The sequence below is a fragment of the Schistocerca nitens genome, chromosome 1, assembly GCF_023898315.1.
Source record: "Schistocerca nitens isolate TAMUIC-IGC-003100 chromosome 1, iqSchNite1.1, whole genome shotgun sequence".
NCBI classification, from domain to species: Eukaryota; Metazoa; Arthropoda; class Insecta; order Orthoptera; family Acrididae; genus Schistocerca; species Schistocerca nitens.
The window spans coordinates 199,133,208-199,154,566 of record NC_064614.1 but is presented as its reverse complement, the minus strand read 5'-3'; the positions used below and the strand labels follow the sequence as shown (position 1 = coordinate 199,154,566).

At 42.7% G+C, this 21,359-nt stretch overlaps 1 protein-coding gene across 2 annotated transcripts in view; it reads right to left on the bottom strand.

Annotated features, from left to right (window-relative positions):
• LOC126245547 (calcium release-activated calcium channel protein 1-like) overlaps positions 1 to 21,359 on the bottom strand; it is a 537,065-nt gene that overhangs the window by 231,499 nt on the left and 284,207 nt on the right. The window contains exon 1 of one of the 2 annotated variants that reach the window (XM_049948329.1): positions 15,216 to 15,292. The exons of the other annotated variant lie outside the window; for it this stretch is intronic. The gene's annotated coding sequence lies outside the window, so the exon portion shown is untranslated. Of the gene's footprint in view, positions 1 to 15,215; positions 15,293 to 21,359 lie in introns of those variants that run through there. 2 annotated transcript variants of the gene reach the window in all.

Sequence of the window (21,359 nt, the reverse complement as noted above, 5' to 3'; positions counted from 1 at the left end):
TTGGGAAATGAGACGCTTAAAGTAGTAAATGAGTTTTGCTATTTGGGGAGCAAAATAACTGATGATGATCGAACTAGAGAGGATATAAAATGTAGACTGGCAATGGCAAGGAATGCGTTTCTAAAGAAAAGAAATTTGTTAACATCGAGTATAGATTTAAGTGTCAGGAAGTCTTTTTCTGAAAGTATTTGTATGGAGTGTAGCCATGTATGGAAGTGAAACGTGGACGATAAATAGTTTAGACAAGAAGAGAATAGCTTTCGAAATGTGGTGCTACAGAAGAATGCTGAAGATTAGATGCGTAGATGACATAACTAAGGAGGAGGTATTGAATAGAATTGGAGAGAAGAGAAATTTGTGGCACAACTTGACTAGAAGAAGGGATCGGTTGGTAGGGCATACTCTGAGGCATCAATGGATCACCAGTTTGGTATTGGAGGATAGCGTAGAGGGTAAAAATCGTAGAGGGAGACCAAGAGATGAATACACTAAACAGAATCAGAAGGATGTAGGTTGCAGTAGGTACTGGGAGATAAAGCAGCTTGCACAGGATAGAGTAGCATGGAGAGCTACATCAAACCAGTCTCTGGACGGAAGACTACAACAACATACATAAGACACGGTTTGCTTCTTATCCTGGCAGTTTTTCCCCATTTCACAAAATCATCCTGTGTACTCTTAACGTTAATTCGACAATCGAGTCAATTATTTCGCGTTTTCCGATAGGAAATTCATGTTTTGTCATTCGGTTGCTTACTCCCGTTCCCTTCCATTTTACGCCTGCAATCTGCAGGGTGCCATGTCTTGAGAAGTGTGGCTGCTGACGCAATGTCATTTTACACCTTCCTATTACATTCGTGGATGATGCACAACGGGAACGGATGACGGTAAACCCCTGACTAACACCAAATATGGCTAATTTGACCATAATGTGGGAAGTAGATGTAAGAGACAATCTGTTTCTGGACTCGTCTTTGCACATGCTCTCTCAGAATTTCAAGGTTACAGACTTTCGTGAAACACCACCTCTTTTTCATTCAAATGTGTGTGAATTCCTAAGGGACCAAATTACTGAAGTCATCGGTCCCTAGACATACACGTTACTTAAACTAACATATGCTAAGAACACCACACACAGTTTCTGTGTTTAATCTTTTTTCGTTTATCCAACGTAGTAACGATCCCATACTGATGACCATGGCGTCAGTTCTCAACAGCAAAAGATTTATTTAATAAACTATGTGATCAAAAGTATCCGGATAACCCCCAAAACATAAGTTTTTTATATTATGTGCATTATGCTGCCGCCAACTGCCAGGTGCTCCATATCAGCGACCTCAGTAGTTATAAGACATCATGAGAGAGCTGAATGGGGCGCCCCACGGATCTCACTTCGAACCTGGTAAGATGATTGGGTGTCACTTGTGTTATACGTCTGTACGCGAGATTTCCACACTCCTAAACATCCCTAGGTCCACTGTTTCCAATGTAATAGTGAAGTGGAAACGTGAAGGGACACGTACAGCACAAAAGCGTACAGCCGGCCCCGTCCGTTGAGTGACAGAGACCACCGACAGTTGAAGAGGGTCGTGATGTGTAAGAGGCACACATCCATCCAAACATCACACAGAAATTCTAAAATGCATCAGGATCCACTGCAAGTACTATGACAGCTATGACAGGCGGGAGGTGAGAAAACTTGGATTTCATTGTCGAGCGACTGCTCATAAGCCACACATCACGCCAGTAAATGCCAAACGACGCTTCGCTTGGTGTAAGGAGCGTAAACATTGGACGATTGAACAGTGGAAAAACGTTGTGTGGAGTGACGAATCACTGTACATAATGTGGCGATCCGATGGCAGGGTGTGGATATAGAGAATGCTCGGTAAACGTCATCTGCCAGCGTGTGTAGTGCCAACAGTAAAATTAGGAGGCGATGGTGTTTTGTGTGGCCGTGTTCTTCATGGAGGGGGCTTGCACCCTTTGTTGTTTCGCGTGGCACTATCACAGTACAGGCCTGCATTGATGTCTTAAGCACCTTCTTGCTTCCCACTGTTGAAGAGCAATTTGGAGATGCCGATTGCATATTTCAATACGATCGAGCATCTGTTCATAATGCTTGGCTTGTGTCGCAGTGGTTACACGACAGTAACATCCCTGTAATGGACTGAGATGCATAGAGTCCTGACCTGAATCCTACAGAACATCTTTGGGATGTTTTGGAACGCTGTTTTCGTGCCAGGCCTCACCAACCGACATCGATACCCCTCCTCAGTGGAGCACTACGTGAAGAATGGGCTACCATTGCCCAAGAAACCTTCCAGCACCTGACTGAACGTATGCTCAAAATTGTTCAAATGGCTCTGAGCACTATGGGACTTAACATCTGAGGTCATCAGTCCCCTAGAACTTAGAACTACTTGAACCTAACTAACCGAAGGATATCACACACATCTATGCCAGAGACAGGATTCGAACCTGCGACCGTAGCGGTCGCGCGGTTTCAGACTGAAGCGCCTAGAACCATTCGGCCACACCGGCGGGCGAACGTACGCCTGCGAGAGTGGAAACTGTCATCAAGGCTAAGGGTGGGCCAACACCATACTGAATTCCAGAATCACCGATGGAGGGCGCTACGAACTTTTAAGTCATTTTCAGCCAAGTAAATAAATGTCGCAGTGAAGAGGGGCAGCAGCCTTTACAGTAGTTACAGGGGCAACAGTCTGGATGATTGACTGATCTGGCCTTGTAACACTAACCAAAACGGCCTTGCTGTGCTGGCACTGCGAACGGCTGAAAGCAAGGGGAAACTACAGCCGTAATTTTTCCCGAGGACATGCAGCTTTACTGTATGGTTAAATGTGATGGCGTCCTCTTGGGTAAAATATTCCGGAGGTAAAATAGTCCCCCATTCGGATCTCCGGGCGGGGACAACTCAAGAGGACGTCGTTATCAGGAGAAAGAAAACTTGCGTTCTACGGATCGGAGCGTGGAATGTCAGATCCCTTAATCGGGCAGGTAGATTAGAAAATTTAAAAAGGGAAATGGATAGGTTAAAGTTAGATATAGTGAGAATTAGTGAAGTTCGGTGGCAGAAGGAACAAGACTTTTGGTCCGGTGAATACAGGGCTATAAATACAAAATCAAATAGGGGTGATGCAGGAGTAGGTTTAATAATGAATTAAAAAGTAGGAGTGCGGGTAAGCTACTACAAACAGCATTGTGAATGCATTATTGTGGCCAAGATAGACACGAAGCCCATGCCTACTACAGTAGTACAAGTTTATATGCCAGCTAGCTCTGCAGAGGATGAAGAAATTGATGAAATGTATGATGAGACAAAAGAAATTATTCAGGTAGTGAAGGGAGACGAAACTTTAATAGTCATGGGTGACTGGAATTCGAGAGTAGGAAAAGGGAGAGAAGGAAACATAGTAGGTGGATATGGATTGGGGGTAAGAAATGGAAGAGGAAGCCGTCTGGTAGAATTTTGCACAGAGCATAACTTACTCATAGCTATCATTTGGTTCAAGAATCATAAAAGAAGATTGTATACATGGAAGAATCCTGGAGATACTAGTAGGTATCAGATAGATTATATAATGGTAAGACAGAGATTTAGGAATCAGGTTTTAAATTGTAAGACATTTCCAGGGGCAGATGTGGACTCTGACCACAATCTATTGTTTATGAACTGTAGATTAAAACTGAAGAAACTGCAAAAAGGTGGGAATTTAAGGAGATGGGACCTGGATAAAATGAAAGAACCAGAGGTTGTACAGAGTTTCAGGGAGAGCATAAGGGAACAATTGACAGGAATGGGGGAAAGAAATACAGTAGAAGAAGAATGGGTAGCTCTGAGGGATGAAGTAGTGAAGGCAGCAGAGGATCAAGTAGGTAAAAAGACGAGGGCTAGTAGAAATCCTTGGGTAACAGAAGAAATATTGAATTTAATTGATGAAATGAGAAAATATAAAAATGCAGTAAATGAAACAGGCACAAAGGTTCAAAAAATGGTTCAAATGGTTCTGAGCACTATGGGACTCAACTGCTGAGGTCATAAGTCCCCTACAACTTAGAACTACTTAAACCTGCGACCGTAGCGGTCGCGCGGTTCCAGACTGCAGCGCCAGAACCGCTCGGCCACCAGCGGCCGGCAAACAGGCAAAAAGGAATACAGACGTCTCAAAAATGAGATCGACAGGAAGTGCTAAATTGCTAAGTATGGGTGGCTAGAGGACAAATGCAAGGGTGTATAGGCTTATCTCACTAGGGGCAAGATAGATACTGCTTACAGGAAAATTAAAGAGACCTTTGGAGAAAAGAGAGCTACTTGTATGAATATCAAGAGCTCAGATGGAAACCCAGTTGTAAGCAAAGTAGAGAAAGCAGGAAGGTGGTAGGAGTATATAGAGGGTCTATACAAGGGCGATGTACTTGAGGGCAATATTATGGAAATGGAAGAGGACGTAGATGAAGATGAAATGGGAGATACGATACTGCGTGACGAGTTTGACAGAGCACTGAAAGACCTGAGTCGAAACAAGGCCCCGGGAGTAAACAACATTCCATTAGAACTACTGACGGCCTTGGGAAAGCCAGTCCTGACAATTCTCTACCAGCTGGTGAGCAAAATGTATGAGACAGGCGAAATACCCTCAGACTTCAAGAAGAATATAATAATTCCAATCCCAAAGAAAGCAGGTGTTGACAGATGTGAAAATTACCGAACTATCAGTTTAATAAGTCATAGCTGCAAAATACTAACGCGAATTCTTTACAGACGAATGGAAAAACTGGTAGAAGCCGATCTCGGGGAGGATCAGTTTGGATTCCATAGAAATATTGGAACACGTGAGGCAATACTGACCTTACGACTTATCTTAGAAGAAAGATTAAGGAAAGGCAAACCTACGTTTCTAGCATTTGTAGACTTAGAGAAAGCTTCTGACAATGTTGACTGGAATACTGTCTTTCAAATTCTGAAGGTGGCAGGTGTAAAATACAGGGAGCGAAAGGCTATTTACAATTTGTACAGAAATCAGATAGCAGTTATAAGAGTCGAGGGACACGAAAGGGAAGCAGTGATTGGGAAGGGAGTGAGACAGGGTTGTAGCCTCTCCCCGATGTTATTCAATCTGTATATTGAGCAAGCAGTAAAGGAAACAAAAGAAAAATTTGGTATAGGTATTAAAATCCATGGAGAAGAAATAAAAACTTTGAGGTCTGCCGATGACATTGTAATTCTGTCAGACACAGCAAAGGTCTTGGAAGAGCATATGAACGGAATGGACAGTGTCTTGAAAGGAGGATATAAGATGAACATCAACAAAAGCAAAATGATAATAATGGAATGTAGTCGAATTAAGTCGGGTGATGCTGAGGGAATTAGATTAGGAAATGAAACACTTAAAGTAGTAAAGGACTTTTGCTATTTGGGGAGCAAAATAACTGATGATGGTCGAAGTAGAGAGGATATAAAATGTAGACTGGCAATGGCAAGGAAAGCGTTCTGAAGAAGAGAAATTTGTTAACTTCGAGTATAGATTTAAGTGTCAGGAAGTCGTTTCTGAAAGTATTTGTATGGAGTGTAGCCATGTATGGAAGTGAAACATGGACGATAAATAGTTTGGACAAGAAGAGAATAGAAGCTTTCGAACTGTGGTGCAACAGAACAATGCTGAAGATTAGATGTTTAGATCACATAACTAATGAGGAGGTATTTAATAGAATTGGGGAGAAGAGGAGTTTGTGGCACAACTTGACTAGAAGAAGGGATCGGTTGGTAGGACACGTTCTGAGGCATCAAGGGGTCACAAATTTAGCATTGGAGGGCAGCGTGGAGGTAAAAATCGTAGAGGGAGACCAAGAGATGAATACACTAAGCAGATTCAGAAGGATGTAGGTTGCAGTAAGTACTGGGAGATGAAGAAGCTTGCACAGGACAGAGTAGCATGGAGAGCTGCATCAAACCAGTCTCAGGACTGAAGACCACAACAACAACATCAAATAAATGTCGTGTGACTGGGGCCTCCCGTCGGGTAGACCGTTCGCCGTGTGCAAGTCTGTCAATTTGACGCCACTTAGGCGAGTTTCGCGTCGATGGGGATGAAATTATGATGATTAGGACAACACAACATCCAGTCCCTGAGCGAAGAAAATCTCCGACCCATGCGGGAACCGAACGCGGGCCCTTAGGATTGACATTCTGTTGCGCTGACTCCTCAGCTACCGGTGGAGACATTTTCAACCAGGTGTCCGGATACTTTTGATCACATAGTGTAAAGTAGCTGACAATCCGGGCACTGCCTGGGTATTCGTTTTGCCAATTTTCTATTGAGAAGAAAACCAAACATGAACTATGAACTGTGTTTGTACCGTAATACCGAAAAAATTTCATTTCCCTGTATTAGTGGAAACACTTTCGAAATTGTAAAACCGAGCGAGGTGGCGCAGTGGTTAGCACATTGGATGACAGGACGACAATTCAAACCAGCGTCCGACCGTCCTGATCAAGGTTTTCCGTGTTTTCCCTTAATCGCTTCAGGCAACTGCCGTGATGGTTCCTAAGAAGGGGCACGGCCGATTTCCTTCTCCATCCTTCCCCAATCCAAGTTTGTGCTCCGTTTCCAGTGACCTCGTTGTTGACGGGACTTCAAACACTGGTCTATTCCTACTCCTCCCGAAATAATGAAACAGTCGTACAAATAAATATGCATAATGTTGAAATTTATAGGTACAGCTGCTTCGATTGTCTACAACGCGGCTTTATAAACATCTCCAGGGCAACGCCTCTTCATAGCTCCATAGACGGTTATTGTTTTCGCCTACAGTCATTCGCGTTTCGCAGTTTAAAGCTGTCAAAATCACTGCCAGGTGTTAGGGATTTCCTTACGTTGAGTCGACTGTAGGAGAGTCTCAGTAGTAGATAATATAAGTATTAATATTCTACGCATGACACTGCGTTTTTTAATTTGTCTCAGTATTTATGACGTCATACTTCTTGAACTATGTGTCATACAATGATGCACTTACGTAGGTAGATTTAGCGGCATATGTGAATACCGTCTGCTAAATGCATATGTGAATACTGTCTGCTAAATGTTGGGAATAGAGTTATAGCAAAGAAGTAACAAATTTAAACGTCACACATGACCTGACCGTTTTTCACGCTTCTTAGTGTTTATGACGTCATATTTCCTGATCTATGTCTGACACCATAACATAATTTTGTAGACGGATTCAACGGCATACGTGGATACTGTCTACAAAAGTATTGCCAATAGAGTTCGTCGCAAAGAAGTAATAAATTCAGACGTCATACAAAATGCGGAAGTTTTTCACAAATCTCAGTGTTTATGACGTCATATCTCCTCAAATATGTGTAGTACCATGATATAATTTTGTAGGTACATATAGCGGCGAATGTGGATACTGTCTGCGAAAACTATTGCAAGTAGAATTAGTGACATAGAAGTAATAAATTTAAACGTCATGCATAATGCAGCAGTTTTTGACGCATCTTACTTTTTATGACTTATTTCTTGAACTGTGAGAGGTAGGTGGTTATTACCCTGACAGCGATTGTTGCCTGAGACCTGATACTAAGGGATATGTGTACCAAGTTTGATTGAAATTGGTCCACTGGTTTAGGAGAAGATGTGGAACACACACACACACACACACACACATTTTTTATATGTATTGATGTTATTTGGAGTACTTCAGTCGACTATCCCTGGATATGTGACGGTTCAAATGGTTCAAATGGCTCTGAGCACTATGGGACTCAACTGCTGAGGTCATTAGTCCCCTAGAACTTAGAACTAGTTAAACCTAACTAACCTAAGGACATCACAAACATCCATGCCCGAGGCAGGATTCGAACCTGCGACCGTAGCGGTCTTGCGGTTCCAGACTGCAGCGCCTTTAACCGCACGGCCACTTCGGCCGGCCTGTGACGGTTATGACTGATTACAGAAGATGACTGTTGATAGCATAATCAATGGATATGGAGCTATGTAGTTCGCTCGCACCCATTACAGTGTGTAAAGTCTCAACAGTTAGCCTCTACACCAAACGTGATAGCCTGCACGTGTGCCTGCACTTTGCAAAAAATGTTCAGTGCTGCAATCTGCAACGTTGTATAACATTTCTGCTATGTAAGAGGAAAAAGAAGGAAAGGAAGAGTCGACGATCAGGTCATTGGAGACGGAGGACAGGCTCGGATGATGAATGAAATCGGCCATGCCATTTCAAAGAAAGCAACGCGGCATTTGCCATGAGATCTTCAGGGAAACTACGGAAAACCTAATTCTGGTGGTCAGATGGGGACTGAACCTCCACCGTTCTGAATGCAAGTCCCTGGTCTTAACTTTTCTTGAGGGTATTTGTTATTTTCGTTCTGTCGTTGCAGCTTTTTTTTTTAAAAAAAAAAGAAGAAGAAGAAGAGGTGGTTTTTTTTTCCACCAGACGCATGTTGTTAACGAACTGTTTTTCAGTCTTAAAGCGAGTCAAAATGTATATAAATTACAGACCACTGATGATGCTTTATATCAATAAAGCGAAACGCATAACATGTAAGCTTTCACGGCCGGCGTCTTCATTAATTAAAGCTTTCGGGCTGAATTGCCGACTCACCCAGAAGATGTTGCCCGCAGTACGCAACGAAACGTCAGGAAGGAGAAGAAGTTTTATATATGGACCACGGCAATTCAGCCCGGAACTTCTAATTAATAAAGCAAAACGCGTCTGGTGAAAAATACGCACTTTTTGTAGTTGCAACGACAGAACGAAAATACCATCAAGAATTATAAAGCAGTTATGGACAATACGGCCGCACAAACGAAGAACTTACTGACGCCTTGTCTTAACACTTCGTCATCTGGTTCGATACGTGAAAGGACAGGAGGACGGGGGAGATTTACTCAGATGCTTGACGGTGGCGCCATGCACGTTTCAGATGGAGTGGTCGCGAACTCTTGGCTGCCTTCGGAGGAATGATGGAATTTCCCACCTGGGCATCGCGGCTGGTGAAAGCGCAATTACAGTGACCGCCCGCACACGGCGTCCCGTTACCCGTGGCCTCTGTTGCTGTGCGCAAATATTCCTGCCAAAGGGAGACGCCAACACATTCTCACAACACTGGCACATAGACGCTCAAGGGAACGGCAAGAAGCTAGCAGTGCGGCTACCATGACGCGCCACAAAAGAACGTAATCCGCGAAGTGTAACGAATTGCCGGAAGCCTGGAATAACCGGCGGACGGGACGTACACAGAAACCTGCTGGCTGACGAGGGACTATCGCGTTCCAGAAGTTGCGCTGAAGTGCGGGCAAACCATTTCCAGACCTGAAACTTTGTAGATAATTTCAAGATTAAATATTAATTATATTTATCATAGTAAAGTCGGAACTCATCAAATACAGCGGAATGTCAGGTCTTAAATGGCTACACAGGATAATTGAAATAGCGTGGGAGTCGGGACAGGTTCCATCAGACTGGACGAAAGCAGTAATCACACCAATCTTTAAACATGGAAACAGAAAAGATTGTAACAACTACAGATGTATCTCTTTAATCAGCGTTGTGGGTAAAATCTTCTCAGGTATTGTTGAAAGGGAAGTGCGAGTGTTAGTTGAGGACAAATTGGATGAAAATCAGTGTGGGTTTAGGCCACTTAGAGGTTGTCAGGACCAGATATTTAGCTTATGGCAAATAATGGAGAAGTGTTACGAGTGGAACAGGGAATTGTATCTATGCTTTATAGATCTAGAAAAGGCATATGACCGGATTCCTAGGAGGAAGTTATTGTCTGTTCTACGAGATTATGGAATAGGAGGCAAACTTTTGCAAGCAATTAAAGGTCTTTACATGGATAGTCAGGCAGCAGTTAGAGTTGACGGTAAATTGAGTTCATTGTTCAGAGTAGTTTCAGGGGTAAGACAAGGCTGCAACCTGTCTCCACTGTTGTTCATATTATTTATGGATCATATTTTGAAAACAATAGACTGGCTGGGTGAGATTAAGATAGGTGAACACAAAATAAGCAGTTCAAAAATGGTTCAAATGGCTCTGAGCACTATGCGACTTAACGTCTGAGGTCATCAGTCGCCTAGAACTTAGAACTATTTAAACCTAACTAACCTAAGGACAGCACACATATCCACGCCCGAGGCAGGATTCGAACCTGCGACCGTAGCGGTCGCGCGGTTCCAGACTGAAGCGCCTAGAACCGCTCGGAATATTATTCATGACTGATAAGATCCACCACAGTTGTACACACTTTATTTTCCAATAAACGGGAATATTCTTCAGCCTCCAACATATCGTTTCTTTTGGGACAATGGCGATAAGCGTAGGGTAATAATGTTCCCATATTGGCATTTAGCTGGCAAGCTTCATCTGTAAATAGACAGAAGTAAATCTTGATACATCGTGCATAAAAGTGCCATGAGTCACCTGATTTACACTGAATATGAACTACGGCAGGGGTTGACATTCTTCTTTTCTTTTACTAGACGGCTGGCACTGGTTTTATTTTCATAGCGATCAGTTGCAGTTGTGAACTACAGCCATCTTCAGATTAGCGTTGCAGCATAAGAAAAATCTGAACACAAAGGAGCATGCGCTATCTTGCTGCAACACTGATCTACAGATGGCCGTAGATTACAGCAGAAAGCGGTACTTTTAAAAATAAAACCAGTGTCTGTCATCAGACTGAACGACACAAAAAATCTGAAGCACGTCTTCTCCACATCGACAGTCACGTCCTGATTCACAAAAAAGAAGTTATGTTTCGCCAATTACTAAAATTTGTGAGAAACGAAAGTTTTGACATCTCAGAAAAAATGCTAGAACCAGCTGGCAATTACGAGGAAGGGAATTTCGCAAACGATGGCGTACTGTTAATGACAGCTCTCGGCGTCTACTTGAGAAATGTTGAACGTAACGATTTCCTTCTCCTTTGTATGTACTGTACTACAGCGACGCATCATTTGGAGCCGGTAGCGTGCTGAATTATCGTCTGTAATGTATTCCGAATGTCGAGTCACACGTCTTGCTTTGGCCATGAGAATTCACACGGTCAAATGAACAGCGCTCATGCGGGAGGAGTCACTTCCGACTCTCTTGTCATTGGCTTAAAACGCCTGTGGGAGAAATTTGGCCAATACATTGATCATAAGACCATATCAGTGTTGACAAGCTCCAGCAGTACTGTAAACAAAAGAAAGCTCGGTGTGTCCTGCTCTCTGTCCGCTCTACAGAAACGGCACAAAGGCATTAGTTTAGACCAGCTTATGTCCGAATGATACATGGCACAGCACATCAACATACGTTCAGTGGCTTCCGGGTTGTAAGTAAATGCAAGCAATGCGGATTGCCCTTTAAAAGTTTCAAGAAAATATCGGTACGGCTTTCACTAGAAAGTCAAACAACATTTATATCTGGAAATAAAATTAACTATGAGGCATATTAAAGTTTATTGAATTTCACTATATACACGCTCCGCCAGTCTCTTGTCAACGTCATAAAATTTACTACTTCGTCATCTCAGGGTTTAGTAATTGTCCTGGTTCCGTATTGGTTTCACTAACTTAGAAGTTTCTTTGTTTCTATCGCGAAAATTACTTTGTAATAATTGCGGCATTTTCCCGTATTGTCGGTACTACTAGCACACCAAAGATTATTACTGCCTATATATTACTTAAATACTGCGGCGAAAATGTCTCCTTTTCTTAAAACTTTGTCGTTGGTTGGACCTTTCCGCAATCGTTCCTGCCCTGCGGATCTAATCTAGAGAAAACTTTTGAATAGAATCCACAACTATTACTTTTTAGTGTACAGGTGATATAATTGTATATCCATCACCGAAACGTGTTACGATGAAATAATACAGTTCTCTGTGAAAGATCTATTGAGGTTTGAAACTGGCAGTGTGTACTGCCAGCTGGGAGTAGATGGGTAAGCAATCGTTCTTTACGCGCTTCGGCCTTGATGTAAACAGGAAGGACACGTTGTACACCTGCTAACGTAATAAATGTTATGGTGATTTGTAAATTACAAATATGAACGCGGATGAGACGTGACTGTTCAAACTGCTTGAAGGGTATTTGCTGCTGGTATCCTGAACAAAGCGAAAAAAAGTAACGTTGTTACTAACTTGCCTTTCGTTTTCCTTCTCTATTACTCGCAGCAGTGAGATATCTCCTCAGATTAATCCTAATCACTGAAGAATATTGGAGAAAGACGTAAATATACAACCGCTTATTAAAAAATACTTTCATCAACAGTTTTGGTGTTACACACTCTTTCCCCGGGAAGATAAACGGAGGATTTCTGTCACGTGCTATACAAGGGAGTGGAAAAAATATTGTACCACTAGATGGAAAAATAGTCTCTTACGTGCTATGTGATACGTGCTTAAATTAATTTAAATTTTAACAGTAAATAGCTACGTATCTCCATCCACTAGGCAGGGCAAACAGCCCATCATCTAAAACATTGATTTGGATTCTCCAATGATTTTACGTCGTATGGTACAGCCGTACATGTTCTCGTCTGAGCGTGAATAGCTTATCGGAGGGTTTACCGTCAAACTAAGGTAGGACCCAAACCACATCATTCTCCCACAAACTTTGTTATTGAAATCCGGTGAGAATTAGGAAACGACTATAGCATTCGTAAAAATCACACGACGAACAAAATAGCTTCACTAATCACGATGTATCAAAACTGTGACAAACTATGCAGTATTCATTCTGTGCATTTGCCATATCTTTAGTTTTCAAGGCTTAACTTCTTGTGCACTAGTGTCTTCATGAATGCTTGTCAAGTCAGGTGTTGCGTGGTAACGGTCTAGGAAGCTGAAAACCGGTGAGGTGCAAATATTAGTGGATAAAATCTCGATTTCAATGTCAATAAAAATTTTCAGGGCGTGTGCTCTAAAATGCATAGCCTTTCTCATGCACAAGACCCCGTCGAAGGCTATTTACAACAGTGGCCGGTATGTTGGAGAATTTTACATATTGACAATGCAGTAACATGTTCTGGAGAATTTTGTTGACAGTGACAACGGCCACAGCAGCCTATGCTTACAAAAACGCCTCTAATTTTGAAAACTGTTCTACACAAAGAGAGAAGGAAGGGCACAATAACATGAACATTAAAAATATTCGGGTACTTCCGTAGACAGCTCTTTCACTTGGTAAATTTAAACACAAAGTAAATGCAGCAACGTGTATTTTTAATATAAACATAAATAACTCATGAAAGCGGTAGGAAATGACTGTTCACACACATTGCTCACGGGATGTATGCTAGTCATGACCTGATCACAAAAATGGTTCAAATGGCTCTGAGCACTATGGGACTTAACATCTATGGTCATCAGTCCCCTAGAACTTAGAACTACTTAAACCTAACTAACCTAAGGACAGCACACAACACCCAGCCATCACGAGGCAGAGAAAATCCCTGACCCCGTCGGGAATCGAACCCGGGAACCCGGGCGTGGGAAGCGAGAACGCTACCGCACGGCCACGAGATGCGGGCAAACCTGATCACAAAAATCACACTGGATATTCATATTTAAATATATTTCTTTTTTATGTACAAGGCAGTGAGATACGACCGTACACGAAGGTAAACAGTAGAAAAACACTGGAGTGTCCCATACTTAGATAAAGAAGGTATAAGGAGAACATTTGTTGCATTCATATAAATGGTTAGAGGTGACTTCAGACGTTGATTACCGGCATCCGTCTACAGGTAATATAATGAATACTATTATTTATTAATTGTGTCATTTTTTAGATACACGGCAGCAGTGAGATACGAACTTACATTAGGCGAAACAATAGAAAAAATAGTCGAAAAGATCATACCTATACAGGTTTGGTGTCACCAGATGGACTACTAAAGAAGATAGAAGTGGGTACGACATTACATTAAGCTAAACAACAGAAAAGAAAAAACGGTGGAAAAAAAGAATGCGAATAAAGGTTTGCTGTCATAAGATACTATGATGAAGAAAATAAAAGAAGGAGCTTTGTCTAAAGGAAGAGGATATGCATTTTTTTTGTAAAATGTTTGGAATTTTGCACTGCATAGCTATATATCTGTAGCAATTCAAAGCAATCATGGAATATGCGAATAACTAAGCAACACAAAACTGTTAAGGCTTTCGTGGCCACTTGTTGACAAACTACTTGTTGGCTTCTGTCTCGGGCTCTTCAGCTGGCATTTGTTTGATGATTTTTCTGCTGCGCGGGGTAGCCGCGAGTTCTCAGGCTACCCCCGTCGGAGGTTCGAGTCCTCCCTCGGGCGTGGGTGTGTGTGTTGTCCATAGCGTAAGTTAGTTTAAGTTAGATTAAGTAGTGTGTAAGCTTAGGGACCGATGAAAATATTCAAATGTGTGTGAAATCTTATGGGACTTAATTGCTAAGGTCATCAATCCCTAAGCTTACACACTAATTAACCTAAATATCCTAAGGACTAACACAGACACCCATGCCTGAGGGAGGACTCGAACCTCTGCCGGGACCAGCCGCACTGTGCATGAGGAGACCGATGACCTAAGCAGTTTGGTCCCATGAGATCTTAAATGTTTCAAATGGCTCTGAGCACTATGGGACTTAACAGGATTCGAACCTGCGACCGTAGCGCAAATTTTCAAATTTTTAAATGATTTTTCTGACGTTTCGCCAGTACAAGTGGCTGGCATTGTCAAAGCTTCACCCTCAAGTCCACCACCAGCAATGGAAGGTGAAGCTTTGACAACGCCAATCATTCGTACTGGCGAAACGTCAGAAAAGTCATCAAACAGACGTCGGCCGAAGAACCCGAGACACAAGCCAACAGGTAGTTTGTCAACAAAGCAGCAGTTTGATGTTTTTGACAAACACAAAGAAAAGACAGAAGTTGTACAAAGCATCAGATGAATGTCACAACACCAATAGAGGATGGAATATCAAATCATTTGGAACTGAGCATGACACTTTCTCACAACACTTACGTCTAATGAGTTGCAAAAGAGAAGATTAGCGGACACAATTCACGAAAACAACAAAACGAACTTCGAGCAGAAGTGCGAAGGGAGGGAAGAGAGATCGGGAGCGACTATCATTGGACGACACTGAGTAAATTTACGTAGAAGTCGGTGCGCCGGACGGAGCACTCTCGACGCTGCTGAGCGCGCCCTCGGCACTTACACCAGAGGCGCGGAGTGGCTGCTTGAGGTGTGGGGCGGCGCGCTGCTTGCCGGGCTGTTCCGTGCTGGCTGCCTGGCTGCCTGGCTGCGTGACGTGGCAGAAGTGGCGCCCACCAGCCTTGGCCCTCGACTGACGCGCCGCGTTCCCAGACAGCACAGAGGGCCGCAGCCAGGCAGCCGGCAGTGGCAGTGGCGGGGGGCGACAGGCGGCGGCGGCAGCGGCGGCGGCGGCGGAACCCGCGAACAGCCGCGGCGCCCACAGGTCACACTTGCATCAACGCCCGTCTCGTCCATCCAGACCAGACTGGTGGCCGATGCGTTACAAGCTGCCTCCGAGCCATTTGGATGGAAATTACGGTCCACTCACAAGGGGAGGCCACGACGTTTGGAACGCGGATTTACTAGAAACTTCGTACACTCGTAGTACTCCATGAGGAGTTCCCCACAGTCGTTTAATGGACAAAGTAAGAGCATATGGACTATCATACCAATTGTGTGATTGGATTGAAGAGTTCCTGGATAACAGAACGCAGCATGGCATTCTCAATGGAGAGAAGTCTTCCGAACTAAGAGTGATTTCAGGTGTGCCGCACGGGAGTGTCGTAGGACCGTTACTATTCGCAATATACATAAATGAACTTGTGGATAACATGGGAAGTTCACTGAGGCTTTTTGCGGATGATGCTGTGGTATATCGAGAGGTTGTAACATTGGAAAATTGTAGTGAAATGCAGGAGGATCTGCAGCGAATTGACGCATGGTGCAGGGAATGGCAATTGAATCTCGATGTAGACAAGTGTAATTTGCTGCGAATACATAGAAAGAAAGATCCCATATCATTTAGCTACAATATAGTAGGTCAGCAACTGGAAGCAGTTAATTCCATAAATTATCTGGGAGTACGCATTAGGAGTGATTTAAAATGGAATGATCATATAAAGTTGATCGTCGGTAAAGCAGGTGCCAGACTGAGATTCATTGGAAGAATCCTAAGGAAATGCAATCCGAAAACAAACGAAGTAGATTACAGTACGCTTGTTCGCCCACTGCTTGAATACTGCTCAGCAGTGTGGGATCCGTACCAGATACGGTTGATAGAAGAGATAGAGAAGATCATACGGAGAGCAGCGCGCTTCGTTACAGGATCATTTAGTCATCGCGAAAGCGTTTCGGAGATGATAGATAAACTCCAGTGGAAGAATCTGCAGGAGAGACGCTCAGTAGCTCGGTACGGGCTTTTGTTGAAGTTTCGAGAACATACCTTCACCAAGGAGTCAAGCAGTATATTGACCCCTCCTACGTATATCTCGCGACGAGACCATGAGGATAAAATCAGAGAGATTAGAGCCCACACAGAGGCATACCGACAATCCTTCCTTCCACGAACAATACGAGACTGGAATAGAAGGGAGAACCGATAGAGGTACTCAAGGTACCCTCCGCCACACACCGTCAGGTGGCTTGCGGAGTATGAATGTAGATGTAGACAACAAAATGTGTAAGCAGTAGCGCCTACTTCTCAAGCGTTATTGAGAAAATCGCAAGATAATTTCGGTCGTCAAATATATACCCGCGCGTGGCCATTTTTACAATGAAGCTGCGGCAGCCGAGTGGTTAGCGTTCAAACCCCGTAATCGCTGGATCAATGAATCGAGTCCCGTTCGTCAGTTTTATTTTATTTTCAACACAGTCATTTTCTTTTCTATTTGTATTGCAATTTATTAAATTTACAATGTTATTTGGCTGTCTACGAATTTTTATTGTCACAAATAATATAATATTCATAACTATCGACTAGTGAACGACCAAACGCATAAAGTGATACTGAAAAGCCGGCCGCGGTGGTCTAGCGGTTCTGGCGCTGCAGTCCGGAACCGCGGGACTGCTACGGTCGCAGGTTTGAATCCTGCCTCGGGCATGGGTGTGTGTGATGTCCTTAGGTTAGTTAGGTTTAAGTAGTTCTAAGTTCTAGGGGACTTATGACCTAAGATGTTGAGTCCCATAGTGCTCAGAGCCATTTGAACCATTTTTTTGATACTGAAAATGTATGCTTGTCCGTGACTTGAGAAATCCCTTATATCTGGAAGGAGCCCGAAACTACCTGTTACCTGCAAGTTTTGACAGGCACACGCGGCTTTCGAAAGAGGTACAATTAATCGTCGCTTTCGACATTACGAGTACAAGTTACAGGATGGTATTTTTCGTCAAAACATGGAAAACATCAAGTTTTGGATATTATATTATTTGTGATAGCAAAAATTTGTAGACTGCCAAATAACATTTGCAAATTTAATAAAAGGTCATCCGATTACACGTCTTTTCCCATTATATCAATTGTAATATAAATAGTAAAGAAAATGACTGTGTTGAAAATAAAATAAAACTGACGAACGGGACTCGATTCATTGATCCAGCGATTACGGGGTTTGAACGCTAACCACTCGGCTGCCGCAGCTTCATGGTAAAAATGGCCACGCACGTGTATATATCTGACGACCGAAATTATCTTGCGATTTTCTCAATAACGTTTGAGGAGTTCGCGCTACTGCTTACACATTTTGTTGTCCTCATGGAGTACTACGAGTGTACGGAGTTAGCTGCAAATCCACGTTCCAAACGTCGTGGCCTCCCCTTGTCAGATTAAGCTTTCCCATGACAGACACATCTAGAAAACGCGACTGTGTATTAATCTACACAAAATACCCTATCTGATCAAAAGTATCCGGACACCTGGCTGAAAATGACTTACAAGTTAATGGTGCCTTCCATCGGTAATGCTGGAATTGAATATGGTGCTGACCGACCCTTAAGCCTTGATGACAGCTTACATTCTCGCAGGCATACGTTCAATCAGGTGCTGGAAGGTTTCTTGGGCAATGGCAGCCCATTTTTCACGGAGTGCTGCACTGAGGAGCGGTATCGATGTCGGTCGGTGAGACCTGGCACGAAGTCGGCGTTCCAAAACATCCCAAAGGAGCTCTATAGGATTCAGGTCAGTACTCTGTGCCGGCCAGTCCATTACAGGGATGATATTGTCGTGTAACCACACCGCCACAGGTCGTGCATTATGAATAGGTGCTCGGTCGTGTTGAAAGATGCAATCGCCATCCCAGAATTGCTCTTCAACAGTGGGAAGCGAGAAGGTGCTTAAAACATCAATGTAGGCCTATGCTGTGATAGTGCCACGCAAAAAATCAAGGGGTGCACGCCCCCGAATTTTACTATTGGCACCACAGAAGCTGGCAGATGACGTTCACCGGGCATTCGCCATACCCACACCTTGCCATCGGATCGCCACATTGTGTACCGTGATTCTCCACTCCACAAAACGTTTTCTCACTGTTCTTTCGTCCAGTGTTTACGCTCCTTACACCAAGCGAGGCGTCATTTGTCATTTACCGGCGTCATGTGAGGTTATGAGCAGCCGCTCGACAATGAAATCCAAGTTTTCTCACCTCGCGCCTACCTGTCAAAGTACTTGCAGTGGATCCTGACGCAGTTTAGAATTCCTGTGTGATGATCTGGATAGACGTCTGTCTATTGCACATTACGACCCTCTTCAGCTGTCGGCGGTGTCTGTCAGTCAACAGAAGAGGTCGGCTTCTACGCTTTTGTGCTGTACGTGTCCCTTCACGCTTCCACTTGACTATCACATTGGAGACAGTGGGCCTAGGGATGTTGAAAGGTGGCTACACTGAGCTACAGCGCCAGAGATCGCTAGAGAGCATTGTTCCGCCGCCTCCACTGGCAGTGATTCTTGAGATGTCGTAGTGGGCAGTGTGCTTGTCGAGGACTCGTAGTAGTCAGTTCGTGTTGAGATGTGCTAGTAGGGAGTGCTTGCTGAGATGTGATACTGAAAAGTTCTTGTTGAGATGTGGTAATAGCGAGTCGGTGTGGAGATATATTGTAATGATTAGAGTGATTTTGGTCAATATATGAAGGTAACGAAACTTGATTTATTTTTCATTATTTCCATGTTTTAAATAATGCGTCATTACAGGTTCAGTCAACAAAGCATCTGGCTTGTGTTCTTGGATTAGAGTGTAATTGTGGTTCTCTTGAGTAATTATGGTATTTTTATTTTCTTTAATTAATTCAGTACAAATGATATTTAAAATTTCTTGTGTTATTGAAGAAGAACCGTGCCAGATGCGTACGTTGAGTCATACTTCCACACACAGAACAGTTATACTTGTGCTTTGGTTTCGTTGGTTTTATAGTTGCTGGGGACTTAATTAACTAATTGTGTTAATGAAAATTTCCATTTCATTCTTTGTTATTGTTCTAAGCAGTCAGATTGCGTAATAATACTAGTCAGGGCCAACCGTTTACGAGACATTGCGTAATCGGACAAACAGCTACTAAAGCAAAAATTAAAATTATTTTCATTTCATCTTTTATAATTAAGCCCCCATGCACGTGGCGACCGCTGCTTCGGATCGTCCCTTGGAATCTTCTGACTGTAAAAATAGTAGACAGTAGTATTGTTGTAGTAATTTGTAGTTTAGTAATTATAGTCTATTTTGCATGTGTAGATTTGGTAATTGTCATTCTTATAATGCTATTTTTTCTCTGAATTTGATTTGTTGTCTTGCATACGCGTTGACGATTTAGCGCAATTATTTCAATTGTTCGTTAATCGTGTTTGAGGGAAACATTTCGAGTGAATGGTATTGTTGATTATAAAGAGTCATTGTGTGTAATTTTCGTACTGTGACGAGTTTTGTATGTTTTGTAAATGATTACGCGATCGATGAAAAAGGCAAAAATGATGGATAGTCAGAATGACGAAATTGTTGACATGGCGAACTCGCCAACACAGGACAACAGTACGATAAATAATGAAGTTGAAAACAATTTAATAAGCAAGGAAAATAGTCCAGAACCCTTTCAAAATTTTTCTCAATCAGAAAATTCACAGAATACGAGATTAACGATAGAAGATTCTGGAATAGTATCGAACACAGATAGCTTTACAGCTATGACGAAGGAAACTGGTTTTGCGGGAAATGTGAGGGGCGAAAAGAATTTCGAACAAGTTAGTACGGAGCAGTTGATGAGTGCAATATTAAATTTGGGATCACAAATAGGAACAATTAAAACTGAGATGGGAACTTTGAGATCTGAATTAAAAACAGAGATGGGAAGAATGGGATCACAGTTACGATCTGAATTAGAAACAGATAGGGGAACAATGGAAACACGGTTTGACTCACTGGGATCACAGTTAGGATCTGAATTAAAAACTGAGATAGGAACAATGGAAACACGATTAGATTCACGAATAGGGACATGTTTCAAAAACATGAAAGATGAATTAAAGAAAGAAATTAGAGAGGAAGTACAACCGATTTTGAATTCTCACAATAATAGATTAATTGCAGTAGAGATTAGACAAAGGGAACAGGATAGAGAACAGGAAGAAAGAGATCGCGTGATAGTACAAAAATTTTCAGAGCTAAATTTACAATGTGCACACGATAAGGAAGAGATATTTGAGAGAATCGAGGAATCCGTACCAAATGACAGAATAAATAATCTAACACAACAATATGAACAGTTAACTACCAAATGTGACAACACTGAAACCCGAGTCGCGACACTTACGGAAGACGTAGGTAAACAGAAAGAAAAAATAGGTGACTTATCGGAAAGAGTTGAGGAGATTTCAGATAAATTGACAAATCTTAGTTTACATGGGGACAGAGATTCAGATGATACAGCTCCATTACCATTTGCAGAAACCGAAGAGTACCAGAACATAAATAAGCATGTTGAAAATCAGGGAAAATTTAATGAACGCGTTAAAAGGGAAGTTGAGGCAGGCATTACGAAAGCAAGTCAAACAAATTGAAGGCGAAATCGTAGGAAAAGACAGCAGAAGAAATTTAGAATCACAGATAGCAGAGGGCTTTGAAGAAGATAATTTGTTTCATTTACGGGACGCAACAAGAGAGCGCCAGGCGCGCGAACTTGACAATAATCGACATTCAAACTGGGACAGACGCGGTAGGTCTTTGTCGCCACGAGGCGAAAACTTTGACTATAAACACTTTTTGACTGTTCGGAAATTTAAGATCTTCCGCAATTCTAAGAATGACATACATCCATGTGCATGGTTAGACCAATTTATGTATGCACTCCC